This window comes from Melopsittacus undulatus, chromosome 12 (assembly GCF_012275295.1).
Source record: "Melopsittacus undulatus isolate bMelUnd1 chromosome 12, bMelUnd1.mat.Z, whole genome shotgun sequence".
NCBI lineage: Eukaryota > Metazoa > Chordata > Aves > Psittaciformes > Psittaculidae > Melopsittacus > Melopsittacus undulatus.
Window position 1 is genome coordinate 17,614,546 of NC_047538.1, and position 19,330 is coordinate 17,633,875.

Consider the following 19,330-nt stretch of genomic DNA (forward strand, 5'->3'; position numbering starts at 1 on the left):
GATCGTGGTACTCTCCATGCACTTCAACTTCATAAAGAACTATCAGACTTTGGAGAAAATCAGTCTCCTTTTGTTAATGGCAAAGTTTTCAGAGAATTCTCCTCCTCATGCATGTTAGTAAAACTGGGCGGGGGTGGGGGGAGACTGATACTTGAAAAGGAATTGTAAACTAATGTAGATATACAGTATAAATGGTGAGATGTATTTCTGCAGATACTGTAATAGAATTCAGTAAAACAGTGCCTTCGGAGTATTTCAGAACTGAAAGGAAAATACAGAAGTTCCACTCAGTATAACTTCATACGTTTTCTTGATAATTTAACCTTCTTCAGCCTTGAGAATTCAGCTGTGTTTTAGTCAATATACTCCCAAAGTGGTCAGATCATCTCTTGGGTGAGTGAGTTAGGAAAAGGGGGGAAGAAAAAAATTGTTAAAAAAGAGGGTAAAAAACGATTAAAGATAAAAAAAAAAATTGATTTATTAAAATCTTTCCCAGTATCCCCTTACAGTGTCTCCCTCTAGCTGCTGGGGAGCTGATTGTTGCACACTTAGAAGTTTTGTTTGAATATACTGTATACAGTTTTCCTGAGAAGAGGGAAGACAGACTGGTTAGGATGCTCCAGGTAATCTGTCTTAATACCCTTCTGCATTTGAGTTTCTAAGCCTTCCATTGGGCAGGCTTGGGAGTGAAAAAAACATTGCAGCTCACATTTACAGTTCATTGGTTCGTGCCAGTAGGCCACAGATGACCTACTGAGAAGATCCTGTGATAGCATTACTTGGAGGTAAAATAAAATCTCCCAACACCCACCTCCTCCCGTGCCCTCCCTCACTGAAACACATCCTTGCTGCGATCCCACTCGCTGCTTGTCAGCTACTGTCCGTGCTCCCTGCTGCTGTGTCGGGGTTAATACTATGTGAAAGAGAAACTGGCAAATAGGGAAAGCCATCTTTGTGTGCGTATGTGTGTGCGAGCACTGCTGTTTCATAGGCTCTGGCAGCTGCTGCATGGCCGATGATGCTTGCTCTCTCTTTTTCACCCTGCCTCCCTGCAGACAACTAATGAATCATTTCTAGCTTGAATACTAGCAGTGCAAACACACCAATGCTGCTGCTGCCGACGCTGCCGCCTTTCTCTCCAAGGTTGTAATTTGACACAGTAGACTGCAGTTCTCTCTCTCGGCAATGATCTTGCTGAACATCGGAAGCACTTGATTTGAAGGTATGCTGAGATTTCACCCTTTCTAAAAATAGGTATTTCTGTTAAATGCTTTATGGGCCAAATGAGGGTGGGAGGGCTGAAGATTTGTAAGTGTGTGGGGGGGAGAATCTTCTTTTTAGTTAGCAGTAATGCAGCAGTAACTCTTGCTGGAGGCAGACAAACTTTATTATTCTGCTGCAATTTGATGATGCCCTTCACTGGATCTTGTATTCTAGGTGCTGTTTAGAATAATAAAATGTGTTAGAAGCATGCACGAGCACTAGGTAAAGGGATTAAACTCTTGCTAGATTATTCCATCCTCCCTCCTATTGATGTTTAATCTCATGTCATTTTCCAGTCACTTTTAAGGTTTGTAAGGTTTGCAGTAAAATAAATATTGTACAGACAGGTTTGATGGTGCCATGTTTATTTTCTGTATTAGTGCAAAGTTAGTAATCATACTGGCTAGCAGCTTCCCCCTCCCAGACCCCAAGCATGGTGCATATTCACAGTATCTGTTTGCTTTGCAGCTGTATATTATGTCATGGCAAAGGCATCAATGTGACTACTCTTCTATAAAGATAATTATTAATAAAATTATATGTGGTGTTTGTCTGGCATCTAATGCTAAATTAGACCTATTGCAAGTAAATATCTCGTCCTTTTTTGGTAGAAGGGAGAGCTCTTCTGCAGCTATATATGTACATATGTGGACACTCTATACATAGCAGATTTGTGGGAAGTATGCTATGTATATGTACGTAGAACAGAACAACAACATTTTATTATAGCATATGCATATAAATACCAGTTAATTAGTTAGCACATACTAACATGCTATACTCAGTATTATAGGGGATACTGCAGGGTTTTTTTATTAACCTCTTTCCAAAATTGACTATTGCTTATAGCATTGGGCAGATAAGATATGCCTTTCCAAGAGTGATGTGATGGTCGACATTATTCTAAGATCATGTACGAACGTAATGAGGAAAATCCAAGTGCCTATGAAAGCTTTTGTTTTTCTTTTTAAGCTGCTGCTGTCTGTTATTTTAGCAGTAAAACACTGACTGAGCTTTTTTGTCCAGTGCAGGTAGTGATGCAGAGTTTTTATATATAATAACTCAACATAATAACTGATTAATGAATCTTGTCACTGCATCTAGTAAATGCAGAGTCTGCTCTTTAAGTGATCTTGTATATTTTGAAGAAATACCTAAAATCAAAGTCATTGATCTTAACATAAAGAATTGTACCAAGTATGCTGAGGCAGGGGAAGAATGCTATGACTGCCAGCATCAAAATACAAATAATGACTATTGCTTAGCAAGATAGAAGAGCTGCCTTAAGAAAACATCATTAAATGTTAGAACACAGACTAAGGGGTAAGAGGGAAATTAAAGCATCTCCATAAATTCAGTACAATGAAAAATCACAGTATACATGAACTGATAGGAAAGTTACTGTAGTAACTTTATATTTCAGATTTTTAATCAGGCATTGTTATGTTTTTATTAGAGGGGGGCTTTGAAGTCTACCCAGCTGACACATGAGATGGCAATTCAGATCAAATCTTACAGATGTCAGCCAGGATTCACCACTGTAAACATCCTCTGATATACATACATGTTACCTCTAGTACCTTAGAGGAGGATGTCAGTCTTTTTTAGGTGACTCTTGGTTATTTTTGTCAGATGTATGGTGGTCCTGACTGGTGCCTTTGTACACTACTTTCTTTTTAATAGGGAAAAGGCCTACTCTGAACTGGTGAAGTGGTCATGCTGCCTGTGGACCAAAGAGCAACCCTGATTTTTTGTAGCTGAGTTCCAGCCTCCTGACATAGAGCATGGCTCTGTACTAGAGGCAGTGGACAGAGGTGCAGTGTTGTTACATACATCTTTATATATTTGGGTATACCTGGTGCACCTTTTTGAAAAACTGTAACGTGTTGAATTTTCTAGAATTGTGACTGTATTATAGCTTTAAAATGGCACATGGTTTTTAGGGGTAGGTAAAGTGAGATCAAGCAAAATATGGGACAGTGCAGTGCCACAGATTTTGTATGAGAACTATCTGAATAGCTGATATATGCTACTTGAGTTAACTGACCATTAGAAGCTCAGAAATCTTACGCATCTCTATATGTGGCAAATCCCATACTGATAAAAGCTAGGTTTGTATTTCTGCATATATACAAAATACCTATCTCTTTGAATATCAGCTCATTCTATTTTAGGTATATGTTAGATGTGCATACTCATTGTAGTTTAGATAGGTGTGTGATATTGAGTATGAAACAAATGTGTAAGCACAAGAGACTAGGGTTTTTATTAACTATTAATAACAGCCAATAGTTTATTACAAAAGTCTGGGCTTTTCTGGGTTGCTGCAGGTAGAAATAAGATGCTTGTCATCATGGGATAATTGGTATCCTCTGGTATAAGGGGTTTGCCTTTATGTGTGTCAAATGCCGCACTGCTTTTCAAAATTAAATATCCAAAATCATGCTGACTTTGTTCTGAAATAAGAAACTAGTTGGTCATGCATCACTATCCTGTCCTTTATTTACATTGAATGAAGTATGGTTTGAGAGCCAAGGCTGTTTTTCACCATCACAAATTATGTCAGAGTAACTGAAATGTTAGTCATGACTTTTTTTACTGGAACATGGTTTTGGCTTAATATTTAGCAAAGGATTCTGATGAAAGCGCAATTTAGTGTAAATTCTTTTGTTTCCCCCTTTCATAGCATTATAGCATCATGTCCAGTGAGCTCTTTGACAGAACGGTAAGCTGTATAGGTAGCATTTACTCGCTAATTTGGAAAATCTTTCCATGCATAGTACTATGTAAGTGATTTTTTTCTGGAAAACACCTGGTGCCACTGATGATTATCTCTCTTCTGACTCTTCTGGTGTTGTAAGCTGATTGTCTGGCACACATGAGAGCTGTCATGAAGCATTGCTGACAGCAGCATTTGCTCATTGCTGTTACAAGTGAAAAACATATATTTATATTGTGATTAGAAATTGATTAAGAATGTAGCCACAGTGCTGGAAAAATGCAGCGTCGTTGAAGCAGCGTGTCAGGAAACTAGTTTCTGTTCACCAGTGAAAAAGAGGAATTTTATCTGGCTTATTTGCACAGAGTGGACTCTTGGGAAATGACAGTGATAACATTGCCCTGGGAGAACAGCTAATGATCTTGTGGAGCTGCTGGTTGACACTGAAGTTTGAATGTGGTCATTGAGGGTTTCTTTGTTGCCAGTAACCATCCTGTCAAATAACGTGTTGGAGTTAACGTTCATTCTATAAAGTATAATTGTAAAGCCACCTGTGGCTGGCATTTTGCTGGGGAAGTCAGAGTGGCTTACAGGCTTGTGACTCCATACCTTGGCTTGTGCTTGTGATGTGGCACTTGATGAGGATATCGAAGTGTGACTTCCAGCTGTGCCACAGATTCTGTGAATGGCCCTGGGCAAAGCACTTAGTATCCCTTGGGATCTGTTCTCTTTCTGTAAATGGGAATAATAATGAACCCTTTACACTGCATTGTACTTATTTTATCTTCTTAAAAAATGAGATCTTCATACCAAAGACTGTTTTCTCTGTCAGGATGGTAAACTCCAATAGAGTCTTCTAGATGCTACTTATAAATCACTTGACAGTCTGTATTGTATGTTGTTAGGAGAATACTTCCAAGTATCAGAAGAACCTGATTTGGTTCTGAGCTTTTCAGAATAACATTTGATTTTTCTAAACTTTATACTGTTCTCACAGGTATGTTTAGTTTGAAGTGAAGAGCCTAGTTTCCCTAGTGCTGACAGAGGTCTGGTAAAAACATTTACAGTCAGGACAGAGGAAATGCAACTGTAGGTCAGATTTTTTTATTTCTTTTCAATTGTCATGAAGTTTTGTGTTTTTTGTTACAAACAATATAACATTTGGTTATATATGCACTAAGTATTACTATGCCAAATGTTTGATGTTGATTAGCAAGCAGCAGCAGTGCATTGTGTTACGGTGAAGAGTCAAGGGGAAGGCATCACAAATAGTATGGCAGAGTCTCCCTTCTCTGTTCTCCTCTGCTGACAATTACAAACTATCTTATGTTTTTTCTTTGAAGATCATCTTGTAGCAAGCAGTTCAGTATGATCCTTTCCTTAAGGCCTGATCTGAGGCACAGTGGGTTGCCAGGCAGTCAGCATATGAACCCCTTTTCTTCCACCTCCACTGGGACTACACTGATTTATTCAGGTGTTGGTTTGGGATTTATTTTTTTTTATTGCTGACGAGCATAAATAATTTTTATAGACAGCTTCAAGTAGGCTTTTTTCATTGCATGTGTGGGGAGAAATATGACAGTAATACCCTCTCTTGCCAATTTTGAGAGGAACATAAGCCGTTTTAGAGCTAGGTTAGCTTAGAAGAATCCTACATTGAGACTTAATTCCTTCAGAATCAGGAATTTATTCTGGGGCTTCACCATTTCATCTTTTGCTGGATATTTCTGTACCTCCTTATACGGTTGAATAAAATGATGTGTTTTTACTCCTGTGTGAAATATCATGGTGCTTTTTCACCAACATGCAAAATGCATCTTTAGTAAGCACATTTTTTAACTCACTTAAAATATTCTCTGACATTAATCAGCAGGGACTTTATAGGTCTGTGCCAGCTTAGACCAGGAGGGGTAGCTCAGCATAGTATCTCTGGGAGTGTGTTAATGTGCTAAACTGTTACTGGAGATGGATAGAGTTGATGGTGCTTAGAGTTCAGCTGGATAAAGCTCACAGTTGTCAATATAACAAGCAGTACGTGATTGAAACTGTCCTGTTTGCTGTATATTCCCTGTTCTGTGACAGTTGTGATTATACATGTTTGTTAAATCCTGCTTTCTGGTCTCCCCACTTCCCTGCCCCCAATTCTGCATATAGTTTAGAATGTTCAGAATACTCGGTGTCAGTTCCAGGCGTGTGTTTCTTCCTTTCTCTCTTGTTTACTGCTTGCTAATTAAATTTTGTAGGTGGCAGTTTGAAATCTTAGTGGGATGTGTCATGTGACTGCTAATGCTCTGCAGATCTCTATTACATAACCTTTAAGTAGTTAGGAAAAATGTGCTTGTGTCATACTGGGCCTGACATAAGGCTCTGTCTGAAGCCAACAGTCTGATCAGGGTTTTTTTGTATGTACAATGACTGTAGAAATCTTGTGGATGGTTTGTTCTGGCACAAGATTTGTGCCCTCAGTTGTCAGGCCACTTGTCTTATTTCCCTGAAATTCTCTGCTGTCTGCACTGTCAGCCTTTGCTGCAGGGGAGAAGAGGGGAGGGGTTAGATTTAAACACTAGCACTCCAGGTAATGATCAAATGATGTTAAATGCAGTATGCTAGGATCCCTTCTGTTTTCCTGATAGGCTTGTTCATTTTAGCTTTGAAGTGACCAGAGTACAGAACAAACAGAAAACCTCTCAGCCTGTCCCCCCCACTTCTTCACTTCCTACAGATCTTAATTGGGCTCTGGTGCATAATGCAAAATGAAAACATCAATCAATAAAGAAATTTTTAAAAATGCTGTGTAAGGATGATAAATTTTTAATGCACAGTAATTCATTAGATTGCTGTTTTGCAAAAGGAGCACTTTTGTAAGTGACAGCAATGTATCCACTCATAGAGTAATAGCCTCTCTCACTTTTTCTTTGCTTATTGTTTCATATTTCTGTTGCCTAAAGCATATTTATAGACTGTCCAATGCAGCTTAAGCACTCCATTGTTGATGGACCAGCTCTGTACCTGGAGGAATATGTCTCATTTTGGTTTCCTGGACAGGGCATGTCTTGTTTGTGGCTCTCACATTTGGCATGCTGTGTGTTCTCAAGTAAATCACAGGAGATCTTTGTGCCTCATGTTCATTATCTGCTGGGAAGGCTGAGTGTGTAATGAGCTGCTGCAGCCTCGTAACAGAAGTTGCAGTTAGAGACTGGAACAACTAAATTAAATTTTGGGTAGTGGTGTATTTCAGATTTTTAAAATTAAGTCAGATTTTAAAGTTTGTAATTTCTTACTGAAATCAGTGATGTGTGAACCTGCATTTTGTTACAGAGTAGCCGTTAATCTGCAACAGCAAATTTCATTAAAAAAGTCTTCAGAAAGGGCCTAAGAATAATGGTTGATACTGTTTTGCAGAGGAGAAATTTCAGTGTGCTTCAGGTTTATTTGTTAAGATCATTCAGCAAGATCAGTGCAAATTTATGGATATTGTTTGCAGAGTCCTGTCCAACATGTTAGCCATTGTATTGCTTTTCTTAATTAAATCTTGTATAAGAAGGGAGGAGGGGGAAATATTGATCTTCTAAAGACAGTATTTCACATTAAATTAACTGACTGCTCATAGTAAAGAGCTTCCATATTTATTATTTAAAAAATTCCTGCTATGATAAATCATGATGACTACAGTCAGTCTGTTTTCCTAATGGCTTACCTACTGGGTATACTGAAACTACAAATGTTTCATTGTTGGAAGGGGTCTCCGTTGATCAACAGTCTTAAATAATCTATACAAATGTATCTGCCATAGGCTCCCTGTGATTTGGTAGCTGAGTCATATTTGAAGCCTAAGTGGTTGCACTGCTGTGTAATCATGGTGCTTGGCTTTTGTATGAATTAGGAGGAAAACAAAGAAGCAACTGTAAAGCAGTTTTGTGTTTGTGTGGTAGGGCAGATGGGTACAGCAATGCTTTTGTGGTTTAAAGGAAACCTGTCATTAGGGCAGTTGTTTCTGTTAATGACATGCATAGATGAGCTCTTCAGGATCTGGACCTCTTCCAGTTAATGTCTTTACAATCAGAGTGAGAAGAGAGCTGTCACCCAGGCTCCATCCTGAATGGTTTCAGGTTGTTACAGGTGGCTGCCCCGAACAAATGAAGGTATGAAACATGAAAAATTAGAATAGAAGATCTTTTCTTACGCTCTTGTCCATAATCTAGTGCTTGTTTATCTGAACTGCCTTTGCTGTGTGCTACCTTGCCAGTGATGAGTGTTGGGGAGCAGCAGCTGTGGTGATCTTTTCTTGAGGATTCCTGCCAGGGAGGAAATACAAACATGGATTTTGTATGCTTTAGAGTAACATCCTGTATATATACTGCTGATAAGGGAGAAGGGATTTGGAAGGAAGGGTAGATCCTTCATGTCACAGCAATTGTCATAGCTCTGATGGCTCAAATAGACTTTAGCTTATTTTTTTTAGTGGTGGTAGGTAACGCCTTTTCTTCATAATTCCAAAAGGTGAAGTGTCTTGTGCAGCCAGAGAAAGGCAGCCCTGCTCAATGACTTCTTTGTAGATATTGATCCCAGCTGTTATATGCAAAATAAAGTTTTGCCGGCTTTAATATTGATAGGCATTAATAATAATAAACCATAAATCTTATGCTTAGTTTGAAACCTTTCTAGATTTCATTTTGAAAAATGTTTCATTTCAGTAAATACTCTTAAAAGGAAAGGAAGTATAAAGAGCCCCAAGCTGCTGATATGATCTGATGGTAGAAGTTTTGTAAATACACATTTTTTTCTTGATACATGGATTATGAAATTGTCTTAGAACAATTCAGAAAACAGAACAACACAAGAAGCAGTCTGATAAGAACTAAAAGAATCAAATAGTGAATGCTGTAGTGTACTGCTGACACCAGTGGTGTAACACTTGTCTTCTTACAAGACTCAGGTGATTTTAATGGTTCTTTGTGCAAAGCTGCTGTGAGCAAAGAACAGTAAACATGACTGTAAGCATAACATTTGTACTGCTAATACCCACATTTTGTTAAATATAACTGTCAGCATTGATGCAACAAGTATGTGACACTAAAAGTGACAACAACTGGAACATTTCCTGTTTCTGATCTGCAGGAAGAGCTGCTGACAAGGTCCTGAGCATCAGCCTCATTGAAAGAGGCACAGAACACTTCTCAGAGAGCTGACAGTCAAGGTATACAATTAAATAGAGCAGGGTGATGCACTATTTGGGGGAGCATGAATGAGAAGCCTCATTCTTCCACTTTACCCCATTCTTTAGCCCCTTTGTGATGTGTGTTCTTCCCCTCTCTTCAGATATTCTGGTTTGTGTAACTAAAATTTAATCTGTTAGGTGAAATGTTACCAGTGCATGTAGAGAACAATGTTGTTGATTTTTCAATATAATTTTGTTTAAGAGACTGTGCTAGTATTGAAAAGGATATTTTCTCAGCTCTGATTTCCTGTAACTAAGTAACAGGAAATTTTCCTGAACATGACTGAGTTACATTCTGCAATGTGTGAATGGAACTGAACTGTACTCGATGGGATGTTGAGCCCTGTGTGCTTTGGTGTTCTGTTAGTATTTATCATATCTTATTTCAGCCCCTGTAAGAGACTAGAGATTATGCTACAGGTGCTTACTGTGGTTTACTTGTGCCTTATTCTTAAGCATCTGATATAATATTTTTCCTGTATCAAATAGGTCTCAAATCTGATCTAGTATGGTCATTTCTATCCCTTTTCATTATGATCTCAGATAATGACTGTTAGAAAAGTGTCTGGATATATATTACTGTTTGAATATGGTTTGTAGTTTTTTGGGTTTTGGTTTTTTTGTTTTTGTTTTTTTTTTTTAATGGCAGAATTTATTTAGCCACAATAGGGGAAAACCAAAATCAGGTATCGATTTTTCAGTTTACTTTCTTCCAGGAGCCAGAGGTAGTAGATCTGTGGGTCTTGAGAGGTTATAATGCCATAGTTAGTTTTTAGTCCCCCCACCTACAAGAAATCACTGGTTGAAAGTTAAAATGTCATGCAACTCCTTAGGAGAATTTACAAATAATATATATACTTTGTGCTGCAAAGGGGAGAGGCCTTTTGGACTCAAGGAAAGGTGTCTGGACCAAAGCATTCACTTGCACTGGTGTTCTTTTTTGTTTTGAGTGAGCCTAGTTTCCCTACATTGTAGGTTTGTGTACTAGTTCTTTCTACAAGTTACATTAGATGCTGTAGGATTTCCCAGGCAACTGAATGAGGAAGGAAGGAGAGAGGCTTGAAAATAAAACACAATGAGAAGGCAGAGTGGGAAGTGAAGGGGCTGGGTAAATAAGAAATCTTGGTGATAAACCTACAGAATTAAAACATAGTATATATTTATTTTCCATATGTATGAAGTGATTCTCCTGGTGTCTGTCCAGACTAGCATGTTACAATAATTTTATGTGTGTGATAGCTTGGTTGATTCAATACAGAGTTAAAAATGATCTCTGTTAAATGATGATGAGTGACAGTGTTCTTAATTCCTTGTCATTGGTCCTGTCTTTGTCCTCAGTAATATACTACAGTTTAGCTTTTTGTAAGCTTACCATTTGTGGACTGCTTCCCCTTCAAAACTAAAATTCACAAGTCAGCAAAATGGGACTGTCTTTGGTGTCAAATCTGCCTTGAGGATAAAAATGATCTTTTGTTTGTGATGTGTGGTAATTGCCGAGAGGATGGAATTTTCATTGCATTCATGGCTTGTAGAAAAATACATATTTGAGGCATGTAGCCCTACATTTATTATCTGCAACATGCATTAAAATATAATTGCTGGCATTAACTAGGAAGAATAATAATGTATGCCTGTGAGCTGCAGTGCTTTTAAAGGTACGTGTTGCTCCTGTTATTAGAATTTCTTAATTTCTTGGAATAACTTGAGGGTGAAAAAGTTTTCTTTTGTAATGGGTCAGCACAGTACATCTCTCTCACATAAGTGATAAATCTTATATGCCTGAATTCCCACAGTTGTAATCCAGTACAAGTATGAATTAGAAGAAATACATCTGATTTTTTTATAGTCCCATCAAACCTACTTTATGGAAGAAGGCCTGTGAAGTCCCACAGTCACTATCCATCATTATTGGATTGATAATAGTCTACTAGTACATAAATAACACAAGCATCAAGTAAATACTTCAGGGGAATTGCTACAACATCCTACTCTGTGTTGCATGTCTCTTATAATTACCATACGCATTTTAAAAGGGGAGCAGAGAAATGTAAGAAACGAGCCATACTATTTCCATCATGAATAATTGAACTAATTTATGTATACTGTGAAATACTTAAAATACATTTTAAAGCTCTAACTTTTTGTGTTAGTGTAGAGTTTATGTTCCGGAAAGGTCAACTGGAACAAGCAAAAAGAATGGGTAATATGAATAAACCAGGAATTTATACAGCTTATATTATGTAAGAACACTAATGCAGCTTATTCTCTGTAGTCTAATAAATAACTATAAAACTAATAACAAAATAACTAGGTAGTAGTCTGGTTTCATCAGTAATTCTGCCTCTTACAATTTTGAACTTAGTGCTTCCTAGGAAAAGCAGATTCTCATTTCAAATTGTTATTCCTGTGGGGTCAAATACATTGGGTTATTATTTCTACTGTCTCAAGACTATGTGCTCAGGGTTTATGCCAAATGAAAGTCAGTCGTGAAGACTGCAGGGGGAAATATACAGGGAAATTTTACATGTTAACAGCAAGCCCAGAGGGGAACTTCTGTTATTAAACTGAAGAGATGGGGAAGTGTTTTAAAGAACATAGTTGATAGAACTCACTAATATCAATGTAAGGGTAATTTAAAACATGATGTATCTTCATGCCAACCAGATGCAAGGCATCAGCAGCCTCTGCACAAAAGCTAATGAATAACTGTATAGTGCATCTCTCCACATGCTTTAACCTCACAGAGTCTGTTTTTCTGGACTGCAAGCAGCAAAGGTAGTAGAGGTTATGCTTTAACCTATATGCCTTGACCATAGGCTGTATCTTAAATTCAGGCCAGTTCCTGGAGGCCCACATTAGCTGATGTAAGATGTTTTCTTGCCTCTGCTTTTTCGTCACTGTGATAGGCTGTGTCTGGTGCAGGGCAGCCTCAGCCTCTCCCCACAAAGGCCCTTGCAGCTCCTCTGCCATAACCTGGGTATGGGCACCCAGTGTGTGCATTCTGAAGAGATCACTTCTGTGTGATCACTCTGAGATCTCCTGTGTGATGAGAAGCTGGGAAGTATGTGTGTACACATACTTGCCAGCTTCTCGTAGTAACATGTGTCTTGATTTCCACTCCTGGAAAAGAATTCAGGATATTCTGAGGATGCTGGATTGATGGCTAGGTGGATGTTGATGGCAGTAATGGTTTTAAATCTTTGATTAGAGTAAGCAATAGTTAAGGAACCTTCTTTTAGCTTATACATGCAAATTCTCCATTTTAGAAGGGATCTGGGCCTGATTCTGGAGCAAAGAAGTTGAAGAAGCCTCCAACATAAAATGCTTTTTGAACTGAGTAGCATGTAATAGCCACTTTGTTTGATTCAACTGTGAAGATAAAATTCAAGTTACATCTCTGAAGTTAGCAGCAAAAATTCATTAAAGTTAAAAAACACAAACAAATAATGTGTCTCAAAAGAAACATATGGGCCAGAGTCATGTGAAGGGAGAAAAGGGAGCAGGCACAGAACTGAAGACAGTATTTCCTGACAGCCTCTCATGTGTCTGCTTCAAGTAGGAGTTATTAACAGACACTCAGTTTTTCTCCATAAAGGTTTAAGAGAAAATCATGTTGATAAATGGCTACCTTTATGGTAAGCTTTCTGTGTTAAAGACAATCTACTTTTCTGCCATTATTTTGTAGTCTTTTAGATTTGTATTTGTTAGCTGAACTGGTCATCATGAGTTATTGCTGAGCTTTCCATCTTCTCAGTCTTCAGAAGGGTTGCAGAATAGTTCTGCTGGAGCCCAACCTGAAAATCAGGTTGCACATGATTAAGCATACAACAAACAGCCTTATTTGTTTTCCTAGTTGTAGGGTTGTTTTTGTACCTGCATGTTTGTGTCCAGGCAGTTTGGTTTGATACTAGTGGTGTTTAAATAATTCCACCTCAGTGAGGTGAAAGAAGGTTTGGAGGCAGAGTCCCTAGCTTTTACAGGCTTCTGGCTCTGTTTAGAAAGGATGGTAGTTTGCCTTTTACAAGCATAGGATTAATGGTTAAGAAGTGTTAAATGCTTTATCCTTTGTTGTTAAATGCTAATATTAGATATTTTATGTTTTATGGATTCATCTGATGCACTTTGTCTTTCATCTTGGGATTCTAAAGTACTTAACAGACATTAATTAACAAAGTCTTACTGCACATCTGTTTGCTAAGAATGATTATTATCCCCATTTTGTTTAGAAGGGCACATGATTTCCCCAAGTTTCTGCAGTGAGTTAGTGACAGAGCTGAGAAAGAAACCTGAATGTTCTACCCACATAGCTCTGCTCCACTGAGTAAACTTACAGGTGAATGTGTAGATTTTTGTATATATGAGACATTTTCAATCATTTCCTGATGCAGAAATTAAACCAAATCAACCTAAGAAAAAATACAGCAGTTCTATAGTGCTGTATACAGCTGGTAGTCATGGAGGGTGGATGAGGAAACAACATTTTGTGAACAAGATGCAGATACTTCTGTTGACTTCTTAACAGGTGCTTGTAGTTCCCTGCAGGAAGAGAGTAACTATGTCAGACTCATTCTGCAAGTAGTCCTTTTGTCTTTTTTATGGGTACAGTGGAGGCAGAAGTCAAGATCTAGGTCTGGCAGGGAGTTGTTCCTGTTGCAGAAAAGTAAACTGCATTTATGGCAGTTTCTGGAAGAGGTATTCCTTGCTGACAGTACACAGTGATAGGTGAAACAATGTGGCTTGTAATACATTGCTTGCGATTCTCCCTTGGTGTTGTTAGCAAATGTTTTGCCTCTTACCAAATGTGAAGGTTTTCTTATTTTTATGTAGCACAACAGGATTCAATTGTTCCTCATCCTTATGTAATAATGTACTAGTTTGTAAGATATACTTGGGATTGTGTGCAGCTCAATCTGATCACTTACAGTTCTGTTTATTTTGGAGTTGACCTGAAGATTTCTGGACTGACCTATGATGAGCTAAATAAATCTCTGCTTATAAGTCACTGCTGATGATTTACTGTCTTAGCTTGAGTAGTAGACGAATATGTATGCTTTTGGCCTTGAAGTACTCAAACTGTGATTTGTAGGGATATTATGACTGGGATCTGAAATATGTAGACCTGTGGTGGGTGCTGGGTAGGCATGTTTTATCTGCTGCTTAAAAAAGAAGGGGGAAAAAAGATCCTTCTTTGGCTGACAGGGAATCACCCTGGTCCTAAAAATCCTACTGAGAATGAAGAGGTTAATGAAGGTTTCTAAGGAATGGTTCTTCCTGAGAAAATCAGGCCAGGGTTTGCCTTTTTATTTAGAAGAGAAAGCGTATTTTAAGACTTCCATCCTCTTCCTACATGAAGAGTGGCTAGAGTTTAGCATACTGTCTGTACTGGAAGTTTATTAATGTAATCACTCAAGCTGCAGATAGTTAAAACATTGAAGGACTCAGGCTGGCAGTGAGCCTAAATCACTATGCAAAACCAAGCCATACCACAGCAATGTTAACCTTTAATGTCTGGAGCATTCTTAGTTTCCTTCTAGTGTACTTATCTAAGCTTGCCAGCAGAACATACAAGGAGATGTGTTGTGGTTTTATTGTTCATTTATTTTAAATTGGAGTTATGTATTCCAATCTTTGCACTAATGGCTTTCACACAGAATTAAAATAGAATGTGTACTAATCTGCTCTGCGGAAGGTGAGGAGGTGGAAGGTTGATGTAAAGATTGTACTTTGGTTCCTTTGCTTGTATTGTTTTCTTATTCCAGGAAGGAAATGGCAGTACAAGGCTCAGCAGCAAACTTAGGGATAATGTGATGCTTCCTTTAGCACACCAGAACTCTCTCCAAACAAGGGCTTTCACAACCTGTTTACAGACCTCTCAAAATCTGAAACAGCCCAAGTGAGACTTTCACAAGCTAACTCAGCCTCTTTTTCTCTCACCTATGGCTGTTTCTCTGATGTTTGCAGCATGACATGGTGTGTTTCACTGATGTCATACGCTAAGTGCATCTTGTCAGCCTGACCTGCTGCTTCCTTCCTGCATTCATGACTGTTATGAGTGGCACCATGGAGCAGAGGAAGGTCCATGGGCAAACAGGCAGCTGGGAACTTGCTAGCTGGGAAGGTCTTTTTCAGAGGAATTGCACTGATCGTACATCAGCTAGTAGCAGCTGTGGGCTTTGGCTTTTCCTGTTATGTGATCTGGTTATCTTGTTCTTGTCACTAACTCATGGAGAGAAGAAACATCTTTCTTGTTATGTCATGTATACAGTTATGACTTCACTGGATTTCGTACTCTGGTAGAGAAAGGGTAGTGTCCTGGACTGTCAACTGGCATTATCAGTTGAACCATGAACTTGATGAAGACTCCTTTTCAGCCATTTTAGTATGTATGAGGTCCTAGTTTAAACGCTACCCCCCTGCTTGTAGTTAAAAATACATCATGCCTGCTTGCAAGAGAGAAAAGGCAAAAAAAATTCTATAAAAATTTCAGTACAAATTCAAGGTAGAATTTAAGTTTGTGGAGCTCAGTCTAGGCTATTTTAGACAAAAGATTAATACTAACAACATATACTGGCAGTGGTAAAGAAGTAAGATATCCAGGAGAAATAGAATCTAGTTACGAGGAAAAATACTGTAAGCTTCAAGGAATCTTCAAAGTAACCTCATTCCTTACACGATGGAAAGCAGAAAATTGCAGTAAACCTTGATTTCATTAACAGGATCAAAGAGGAAGATAGATGTGACCTGCATATCATCAATTCTATCCTTTCACTTATCCAGGATGCAGATGGAGGCTGGAGAAAAAGAAAATCCTTTAACTAATCTTCATAACTTAATAGGAAAGTTAAAGTAAATTGATTCTCACTTTCTGAGCTTAATTCTGGACCTGTGATAATTTAGTTATTTAACTTATTCATAGAGCTCCCCTGGAAAAGTCTGAGTGTCAGCAGCTATTACAGGCACAGTTTCATGTGAAATGAGGGTGTATGCACAAGTGTATATGGGGTTCAGGTGATCTGTTAAATGACTCATAAGAAAAGCAAATGGGAGGTCAAGGTAAATTTGCTTTAAGCCTAGATGGCGAAAGAACTGGTTACAGCACCATCACAGAGGGGCCATGATGAATGACTGGTTCTCAGGCAGTGTCGTACTCCAGTAATAAGTTATAAAAATTAGATGAAATAGGAAAGCTCTCTATTTTTAGTATCTATCTTGGAGTGGAGATAAATTTAGAAGTGAGAATTTTTCCATTGACTGTAAAAAAGGTCCAGACAACTAGATCAAGTGTGGGTGTTTATATACCTCTAATAATAAACAAAAGATTCCCATGAGGAATATTCAACTGCTTATTCAATTCTGTATTAAAAATGTGATTATTTTTATATTAAGCACCTTTTAAATGTTTGTTTCTGATAATTGTTGATGCATCATTCATGATTTCCATGTAGATGGTCCAAACTTCTTATCTGAAAAACACAGTTGTATTTCTTATACCAAGTGGTGTTTAGGACATGAAGGCTTGACTCTGATCTTGACACATCTCTTTCTGATCTTAAAATGAAGTAGTCCCATTTTATACTCCACAGGCTGAAAATCTCTTTTGATTAGCCCATTAGTGCCTGGCCAGAATGACAGATTATTCACCTGTAGAGCTAAAGCTGTGGACTACAGTGTTTTTGGAACACAGGGGGAAGCCTGCAGTGCTCAGGTGGCTGTGCTGTAGGGCTAGTCTGTTTGCTAATGTTTTTGGCTGCACATGTAGGCACAGATCCAGCAGGGCTTATGTGAAAGACTTGCATTGGAAAAAAAAGTGCTTTCTCTCTGCAGGTTCAATTTCTGTTTTGGCAGATACATTTAAGCTTGGTATGAAATCATTTATAATTATCAACAGAGCCCTTATGCCATGTGATCAGACAAACAACAGTGGTACTGCTGTTGGTCATTGAAGTACTGCACATAGGAAAGGATAGAATAATCATGGACTGTACAATACAGGTTCAGAATGCTGTTTGTTTAGTGAGGGGAGATGCTGGGTTTTGCCAAATTGATACATGTGCTATTGCCAAAATAAGGATGTCCAACTCGGATGGTTTGGCTATTGAAAGATACCAGCTGTTATCAGATGCCTTCTGGATTTTGTTTGGGTTTCAGATTTCTTTGCAGAGATGAATCTTTAATTCTTGTCCTGTTGTATATATCGAAGGGAGCTGAACGTTTTCCTGACTCTCATTTTCTCATAAAAAGCCACCTCAAATCCTTTTTAAAGGATTTACATTTTATGTTAATAATACTTAGGGCTTAAAGTCCTGACTGTCCTTAGAATTCTGGTAGCATCACTCAGGGATAACACCAGTAAGAAAAAAAAAATAGTTGCATGTGTGCAAATGAAAGAAAAATTTATCTGACTGATATATAAATAAAAATCAACAGCCCCATGGAAAACATAGGTATTACTTTTGTTAGTGTGTGGTTTCTGCAGAATGGTGCAGTAGCTTGTTCATACATGTTGCTAAAAATTGAGGTTTCAGTGCTGCATTGACTGGTGATATGGCTGTGACAGTCATGATCTGTTGTTCATCTTAACATGTGGACCATGGAATCCCTTCTACTTTTATAAAATCTGTATGTGATATGTGCATTAATATGTGGTATGGACTTTTAAATTAAAACAAGTATTTTAGAATACTTAACATTGCTGGATATTGAGTTTTCCTAAAGACTTCTTTTTCAGTCAGGTGATTTATACAGAGTTGAGTTGGTAGCTGGTGTAGAGCTTCCTTATAGTCTATGAAAAATAGTTATGGGCATGTTGATCACAAGAGTGATTTCAAGACCAGTTTTCAGTTACATGAAAGTTGTCCATACTTGCAGCATGAATAAAATGAAGGAATCATCTAGAGTTATGCTAAATAAGCTTTTTCTAATTTGCAGATCAGGCAAATTAATTGATATTCATACTTCATGAAAGAAATAGCTGGTGGTATAGAGGTGTCATTTGTGTCTTTATCTCAGTTTATGCTTGTAGTTTTTATTTCACAGTGTTAAAAAAAACCCCTAGATAGCCAGATTGCTGTTTTCCCCAGTAATCATGTTTCTTGCTGTTGAACAGTTCTTATTGATACATTCTGTGGTACTCTGGATTTTGAGACCTACAGTTAGGAATGCTTTTTATATGTAAGACACGACTCATTTGCATCAGGGCCTCGTGAGCAGAAGGTACAAAGTAACATGTCTTTGAATTTATCATAAAAACTTTGGCAGCAGACTCGCATTGAATTTAGGATAGATTTCTGCAGCTAGGTGTTTAAGTAATTAAATTCAGAGCAATTAGGCACAGTAGCTATAAATATGGGAGCCCTCAAGATTGCAGTGCTTTGGAGAACTGATGTCAGCTAAAGCAAAAACCATTAAGAAAATTGGAGTGATTAAGAATGTTTTAAGCTGAAAGGGCAAACCAATGTAATATTGAATGCATAAAGAAGAGTAAAATGAAGGCAAGCATTTGAGGAGTGCTAAGAAGCTTTTGTAAATACAAGTTTGCTCAGTAGAGCTCCCACCAGTATTAGCTCTTGTGAGGAGTTATCAGTTTGATGGAGAAAATATTTTTGTGTGAAGATTACAGAATATCTGCTTCAAGAAGTGAAGCAGATTATGAGCATTGATAGGAAAAACTGTGTAAGGCTGATCTGGGAATTGCACTAACACAGTTGCAGGCTTCACTGTTCTGTAACAGTGACTTAATGTAATTTGTCAACTCCTGAGGAAAACAGTTGGCTTGTTGGTCTTGGCAATATAAACCAGTGGAAGGTGGCCTGCATAGTAGCTGGGCTTGAGATGCAGTGTGGACCAGAAAATAGTACCAAAATCGAACTGGAAATGTGCAGACTTTTTGCATCTGATGGCCCTGGTTCTGAAAGCTGGGATCACTGTTCTAGGAAGAGTTTCTCGGGTAACACACAAACACAGGTCTTCAAAGGACTTCAATGATACCTGTTTCTAGTGGCTAATTATCTACAGGTTGGCATTGCTTTCCTGTTTAGGAGCCTAGGGTAAAGCAAGTATCATGACAGCACTGTACTTGACTTTAGAAAATTGGGTCACAAATAGTTGTGGAGGTACACTCTGGAGGGGAA

The 19,330-nt window shown here is 38.1% G+C and overlaps 1 protein-coding gene across 1 annotated transcript in view; it reads left to right on the forward strand.

The window, feature by feature from the left end:
- The first annotated feature begins 1,129 nt into the window (after window positions 1-1,129).
- The window catches only part of RIMBP2 (RIMS binding protein 2), a 124,055-nt gene continuing 105,854 nt past the window's right edge, over window positions 1,130-19,330 (forward strand). Inside the window, exon 1 of the mRNA XM_005147721.2 lies at window positions 1,130-1,222. The gene's annotated coding sequence lies outside the window, so the exon portion shown is untranslated. The remainder of the gene's footprint in view (window positions 1,223-19,330) is intronic.